We start from the raw sequence: 7,776 nt of genomic DNA, 5'->3' as shown, positions 1-7,776 counted from the left end.
CCCCCCCAGCCCTCTGAAGTGCAGGTTGGTCTAGTCCTGTGTAGTTGCAAGCTGGTGAAAGAACCCCGCGTGGGTGAGAAACAAGGTACAGTTGAAAGAGAACAGGCTCGGCCTACACGCTCAGCCTCCCTGGCCCTCCTTGTGGCAGGAAGATCCCTAACCTCGGCGTCTGCGTGGTTAGTCCCCTTTGTCACGGAGCCCCCAATCTGGAATACAGCTGTCTGACCACGGCAGCCTTTTCACCACTAGCCAGCAGCTGACGCTGGATGAGTTACTATGCAGCAGGGGAGTCCCGGCCTTGACGTCGTCTGTTTTGAAATTGCCCCAGAGAACTAATTCTTAATTGCCCCAGGTCTGGCCACAGAGACAGCAACTCTAGACTAGCCTGAAAGACCTCTTTGCATGTGTGACCCATCTGAAACGGGAGCCACGGCGGTGTGTGGACACACTGGTCAGCCTCTCCAGTTCACCAGCCGAGTCTGAGGGTAGAAGAGGTGGCTTTTTATTCCTGTCAAGAGTGACCGTCTCGGAAACCCGCAGGGACAGCTCTACTCTGTCCCAGAGCGTAGCTCTGAGTCAGACTCAGCTCGATGGCAGTGAGCTTGGCTGGGAAATGGGAATGTGGCCCTTGGGCCAGGGATTCGAAGCCCCAGAACACAGCCCCACTGTGTGACCCAAAGCAGAAAGGCCTGGTTCCTGTTTGCTTCGCTTCTCAACACCTAGCGGAAAGAGCGAGCTGCCTTCCAACACCAACGAGGGAAGAAGGCAGAGGATCGTGGTGACAGTGGTTGGTGGAAAGGGGAGGAGCAGGAAGGAGGAAAAAGCGTTGTCCAGGAGAAAGATGAGCCATGGAAATGATCAGGTGGGAAGGCGGGAGACAGGCACGGGGGAGGGGGGGACCGTGGCGGTCCCAATTCTGTGTCTTCTGTGCCGGTTGTTTCCCTCTGGACTCACTACCCCAGTCAAATTAATCCCAGAGTTTCCGCTAGATCCAGCCAAGGGTGGGCCCCAAATCTGGGCTCTGAGGCTGACACATCTTTCCTTCAACCTCAAATGACTCCCTGCTGTCTGTCATTTGCATACAGCTTTATTGTGCATTCAAAGGCTCTGACTAGATGCTAAACAGCCAGTGTGATGCCACCAGAGTGATGTTCAAGTCCAGTGTTCAGGGCTGAGGCCCAGATGGTAGGCTCCATGGCTGACACCTACTCCCTGTGGGACTTCACCCAAGGGCTCCAGATGCCACTGGGGTGGGAAGTGGTGGGAGGTCAGCTTTCCCAATCGGGCTCCCACATCTGGCAAAGCAAGAGGTGACCGAAACCTGAGTATGTCTCATCCAACTCGTGAAAGCGTGCCCAAGTTTCATGAGATGGCTGTGAAGGAGCCGTACAAAGAAGCAAATCACTCCTCTGCATGCCCGCCCCTATGAAGACACAGAAAATGGAAAACCAAACTTGTTGCTATCAAATTAATTCCGTCTCATATCAACCACATGAGTGTCAGAGTTTCCCATAAAGTTTTCAATTGCTGATTTTTTTTGGGGGGGGAAGTCAATCTCCAGGCATTTTTATCTGCGGTGGCTCTGAGTGGACTTGAACCTCCAGTCTTTAGGTTAGCTGCCAAGGGAGCTAACCATCTGCACCACCAGGAACTCTATAGAAAACCCAGCAGAACTACAAGTATATGAATGGATTTTGAGCTCACAATCATAAACCCTAATCTAAGAACAACTAGCTCTTATAAACTAGCACTTGTCTGTGCCCTCAGGAAGAGATCGCTGACAATATGGGTAATGCAGCAGAGTCTGGTGAAGAAACCAGATGGTGGCCAGCTGTCAGAAAGAATAGCATCTGGTGTCTTAAAGGCTTGTTTTAAACAAGCAGCCATCTAAGTGAGGTGACAACTAAGGTCACACGGAAAAAGCGCACCAGCCAGTGTGATCAAAGGATTATAAATAATAGCATCCAAGATCAGAGAAGGGAACTGTATTGGAGCTTAAGTTCTGTGCACCTGGTTTGCAGAAAGCTATAGATGACAATGAAAGCCCACAATCCATTTGCAGGGTCCCCATGTGGATTAAACCTCCAGAGAATCCCACGCTGACCCTTGACTAGGGACGTGAATAACCCTGCTTTCAAATAGAGTGCATTGGAAAGTGGATTGAGGTTGATGTAGGTTAAAATTTAACATCTTACTTTTGACCTGTCATAACTTTGTTCTCGTTTTTATTATTTTTTGTTTTCTTTGGGATTTGCCTTTCTGTGCTTTGTTTTGTCATTGTTATTGAGAAGGGGGGGGGGGGTTGTGTGACTTTTTTGTTGTTGTTTTAGATTAACTCCAAGATAAGGCAAGTCTATAGAGACAATAACCAGATTTATTGTATCCTGGGGTTGTGGCAGGGGAGGTTAAGGGGAGATAGGGAGCTAATAATACTGAGTACGTGAATTTAAAAGAGGTTCTAAAATTGACTGTGATGATGATTACAAAACTCTTTTTCATATGTTTAAACCACTGAAATGTATGATGTGGGAATTATATGTCAGTAAAACTGGAAAAAATAGAAAAAGAAAACCCAGCAGGATTACCAGTTCCTGCTGCTGTGGTTCATTGGGCGAAGCTGCTTATTAAAAAGTAGATTCTCAAGCCTCACCCCAAAGATTCTAGTGTAGGAGATCAGAGAGGGTGGAGCCTGGGAATGTACAGTTTGGAAAGGCCTAAGAATCTGCTTCAAAAAGTCAAAAGTTTGGGGAAACGCTACCCTTTTATAATACAGAATGCCATTCCAAAGGCATTTTAAGGGAAATATTTTCATGAATGTTACTCTTTCCAGCCCAAATTTATCTCTGAGTTAATACGGTGTGGGCAGTTGCCCTTGACTTGGTTCTGACTCATGGCAACCCTGTGTGCAGCTACTCCCTACAGTTCCCAAGGCTGTGACTTGGCAGAAGCAGATCGCCCGGCATGTCGTCCGAAGTATCCCTGGATGGGGTCAGACCATCAACCTTTGCACTACTAGTTGAACCTCAACCATTGGCTCCACGCAGGGACTCCTGGATTACTAGAGCAGTAGTTTAGAAGGGGCTTGCAAAGGTGTGTGTGTGGCCATGCTGACAGCAGCCGAGACTGGGACATACAGCATTCTCTTCTGTCTTACAAGGCGCCCTGGTATGGTAGGTTATGTATTGGGCTGCTAATGGCAAGATCAGCAGTTTGAATCCCCCATCCGCTCCATGGGATACAGAAGGAGCTCTCTGCTCCCATAAAGAGCTACAGTCTCGGAAACCCACAGAGGCCATTCTACTCTGTCCTATCGGGTCAATAATGGCCGATGACAGTGAATTAGTGAGGTTGGTGGGTCTGGAGTCGTTGGGTGGTACAGACAGTTAAGCACTTGAGTACTGACTGAGAGGTTGGAAGTGAACTCACTCAGAGGGACCTTGGGAGAAAGGCCTGGTGATCTACTCGAAAGCCCAGTGGGGCCCAGCTCTCCTGTGACCCCGAGGAGGTCGCCCAGAGTCTGAATCCCCTGGTCGCAAGCACTGCTGCTGTTCCTGTGTGGCTGACCATGTGGCAGCAGTGAAGGAAGCTGGCCCGTGATTGGCTGGTGAGAGCAGTCGTATCCCTGTGAACTTACATTTCCAGAGAGCTCCTGAAGACAGATGCCCCGGATAGCACCTCACAATTTCCTGTCACAATTTAGAGATCTTCAAGGAAGCAACCAGGTTTCATTCGGAATACCTGGGACTTTTTCATTCTTTTTTTCAGTTAACAAAGCTGTCTTTTCAGGTCAAGGAGTGTTTGTTAGCCTGAAAGAATATGTAAACATCAGTGGATTGAACGTATTATACAGTGTCATACATTCGTCATCACCATCAATTTTAGGGCATTTTCTTCTTTCTCAATGTTACCAGCTCCTCACTCTCCCCCAAGCTCCTCTGCCATCACCCTAAGGAACTGTTAATAGAATCACGTAGCCTGGATCGCATTTACAGAAAAACATACCAAGAACTGCAACAATAACAAAATGAAGCAGAGGAAAAACCTCAGTCAAAAAAGAAAGCAGAAAATAATAAAAATCTTGATCAAATTCAAGATGGTCAAAAGGGGGAACAAAGGATAAAGTGTTAGCCCAAGGACATCTGTATTCGCCCACCTTCCGGTATGTGCTAAGTGACTTTCGTTAGGCAAGAGAGCCATGCGAACCATAAAGCTAACTTGAATCAATGAGGAGGGAAAAAAACATCCTAAGACAAATGAACATCTGAAGACTCAACCATCTGCCATCATCAACATCTGTTCATTTTTTGGCCTGTAAAATATGGTTTCATGCAATAATATAAGAAGTCATCTGAACTTGATTCCTGCATTTCTTTCTCAATAAATGTTGACCCAAGGGCTAATATGAGTGAGCACAGGATGCTTACTAAGTTCTGGGCACTGGGCTTAACCTCTACACTGGGCGCCTCAGGTACTTCAGCATCTTCACAAGGTAATGCGATTGGAAGGAGTTCTGGAGGTGCAGTGGTTATGCCTCGGGCTGCTAACTATGAGGTCAGCGGTTCAAAACCACCCTCTATTCCTTGGGGAGAAAGATGAAGCTTTCTGCTCTTGTAAAGAGTTGCAGTCTTGGAAACCCACAAGGGCTAGTTCTATCCTGTCCAGTAGGGTCGCTATGAGTTGGTAACTGCGAGTGCAACTGGACATGAACAGAGGAGGAAATTGTTACGTAAAAAGGTTAAATCAGAGGTCTACGGGTAAGAAGTGAGGACTCAGATTCATACACAGAACCTATGAGCCCCTTCACCCCAGTGCTTTTTGCTGCCTCCCACAAATCTTTGCAGGAATTGACCATCAAGAGGCACATCACATAGGCCCACAGCAAGCAACCCGCTGGCATTCCATTGGCGCACCAATTCTGCACCTGTGTACCTGGGTATGTCCGATGTGCTGCATCCCCACACCTTCCCCAGCCCCTGGGCGTGATACAGATTTGAAAAGTGACATGGAAATTGTGGAAGATAAAGACATGGACATCCGTATTTTATTTTAATAGGAGGAACCCCGACTTTGGACCATGAAAAAATCCTGAGTGTTTCTCGGGACTGTTTAGTTTACACTTCAGCTCCCCCTAAACGAAGGTGACCAGATTTTAACATTGGTAAAACGGGACAAAAGCGGGACACCATTGATGAAACTGATATCCTGGTGAAATAGCCACATGGCAGCTGAAAACCGTATACCCTAGCTTGTCGTGCATTCTTTCCAAAAATCGGGACTGTCCCGCCAAAAGCGGGACGTCTGGTCACCTTATCCTAAACCCTCCTGGGGTGTTGGGAGACAGATGTCTCAACCGAGACCCTTCACTCAGAGCGCCCCGCCAAGACTATCTGATACGCTCCCTTGCCATCCTAGAGCTCATCAGACCAAGTAATGGGCAGGAAACTGGCAGAGGAGCTGGGCTGCCCAGAATGGCACTTAGAGAAATACATGCTCACACCTGAGCCTGAGGAACCGCAGACCCCGCAGGGAAGTACAGGTTCCAGGGCAGGAGAGGGGAGATTGGGGGCCAGAGAAGGCTTGTGGTGCCCCTTAAATAATGTAAATGTGGATCCCACCTGCCCGTGTCAGCTACTGCTGTTAGCAGGCCCCCCTAGCCTGTCACCTCGGGTCCCACACACACACACACACACACACACACACACACACACACACACGCACTGTGCAGTCCACAAACCCAGCAGCTGTTGTCCAAATCCTGGAACAAAGCGGAATTTTCCTCTGCTTCGCTGTTTGCACATTCGGTCACTCCGTAGGACTTCATCTCTGACCACAGATGTTCTAGGGGAGAGAGTTAACCTAGATTCTCCGAGGATGGGAAGAAATACGTGTCGGGGCACAAAGTAGCCTTTCTCTGAGGCGTTACCCTTAGGGCCCTCCCCAGCCCAGTCTCTGAAGACGCTTCCGAGAGGACTGGAGCTGCATTCTCTGGCCCTTTCCTCGGGGAAATGCAGCCTCTCGGACCCTGGACCTCTGTGCTGTCCGAGCAGAAGTGAGACTCCAGGAAGGAGCGGGCCCACTCTGCACATTGGCTGAGAGCTGAAAGGCAATGACTCCCTGGACTGCTGGTCCTGGAGCCCCTGGTGGCGCATGTGCTTAAGCACACCCCTCCTCATCGAGAGCTGGGTGATGCAAGGCCATCCAGAGGCACCACCTTACCACCGCTGTGGGGTGCAGTTCTGCTCTGAACCACAAGAGGTCCTCATGAGTCAAAACCCACTGGGCGGGCGTGGGTTTGACAAAGACTCAAGAATGGGGATCAAAACAGAACAGCATCCCGTGGGGCTTTTTTGTTTGATTGGGGGGGGGCATGTTTTTGTTGGTTCTTTTTGTTTTTTGCCTTTTTTACTAATTACATAAAGGAGTGCATCAACTCTGCCTTCAGTCCTTTGGACTGAAAAACCTCGGCAGGATTGGATGGCCCCATAAGCGAGGTGCACACCTTACTAATAACGTGGGGTGACCAGTCAGCCCGTGTGAGAGTCCCTGTGGGTACGTAAGCACAGCTAAGTTCACGCTGACTCCCTCACAGGGTGCGCCATCCCTGTCTGGGACTGTCCATTTGAACAGAGGCTTGGTTCTGGAGCGAGGTGCAGTGCGGGGAGAAGCGGAACCTTTGCTGCGGTGCAAACGTGTGAAACTTCACCACTCACTAGTAAGGAAGTGGGCTTTCTACTCCCATAAACAGTTACAGTCAGCTCTCGGTGAGGAGGGGTGTGCTTAAGCACATGCGCCACCAGGGGCTCCAGGACCAGTCTTCCAAGGAAGTCCATGCTTACCTGGCTCACTGGGTGAGTCCTGCAGCCCCACTGCCTGGCCTGGCTAGCTCACCCCGCTCTGATCGGGAAAGAACTAGCGGGGCTGTTTCTCAAAGGCTTCCCAACGCATCTCTGATTCAAGAGTTCTGGTCTGTGGACGCCAGTTCCTGCAAGGTAGCTGAATGCTGGGAAGAAGGCGATCTGGATTTCAGCTCCCCACCCCCCCCCCACCCCCAGACTTGGATTTAATTGTGTGTCTGACTGAAATCCAGAAAGCAGTACTTCAAACGTCGCTGGTGCGGTTCCAAATAGGTCACCCCCAGCAAACATTCCACTCTGGGCTTTCCAGAAACCACACACAGAGTATAGAAGTCTCCCTGCCCTCGTTTTACCTACTCGCCTCCAACCACACTGCCAGCCTCGAAGCGCTGGCAGCAGCACGGCCTCCCAGCTTACAGCACTGGAGCCGTCTGTTCCGTGGGATTTCTGTGGGCTGCCTTGTTTTATGGGTTGGGTTTTTTTTTCCCCTTTTCCTGCTTGAGCTGAATTTATTGAGACGTCTCCGTGAAAGGACCGAAACACATGCGCGCCAGACCTCGCCGGGAATGGAAGCCTGTGTTGGCTTCACGGCGGAGCGCGGATCCGTCAGGGGGCGGGAGTGAAGAGCATCGCGTCCAGCTCCCCAGCAGCGGTCACCGCTGCCAGAGTCCACGGCGGAGGCGTTAAGCTCAGAACGTGGAACAGACTGTGACAAGAGGAGAGCGGCCTGGGGAAGCTTCCAAAATCCGTATGAAAGTGGAGCCCTGAGGAACTGACCACCCGTTGATCCAGCCCCACCCCCGAGGAGATCACTTGTGTACACGTTGTCCCGTGACTGTGATAGAGGAAACTTTGGACAAGAGTGTGGAGGACATGAGAGGAGTCTATACGAAGTTCATTTCCCCGAGGATGCAAATCATTT

At 50.0% G+C, this 7,776-nt stretch overlaps 1 protein-coding gene across 1 annotated transcript in view; it reads left to right on the top strand.

Moving 5' to 3' along the window:
* Positions 1 to 7,776, top strand: part of NPAS2 (neuronal PAS domain protein 2) — a 103,156-nt gene that overhangs the window by 53,197 nt on the left and 42,183 nt on the right. The gene's annotated exons all lie outside the window — the stretch shown is intronic.

The sequence above is a fragment of the Echinops telfairi genome, unplaced genomic scaffold (assembly GCF_000313985.2).
Source record: "Echinops telfairi isolate 266 unplaced genomic scaffold, ASM31398v2 ScPeMD7_7467;HRSCAF=8505_1, whole genome shotgun sequence".
NCBI classification, from domain to species: Eukaryota; Metazoa; Chordata; class Mammalia; order Afrosoricida; family Tenrecidae; genus Echinops; species Echinops telfairi.
The sequence above is the reverse complement of the archived record's forward strand: the minus strand, read 5'-3'. Positions and strand labels throughout refer to the sequence as shown.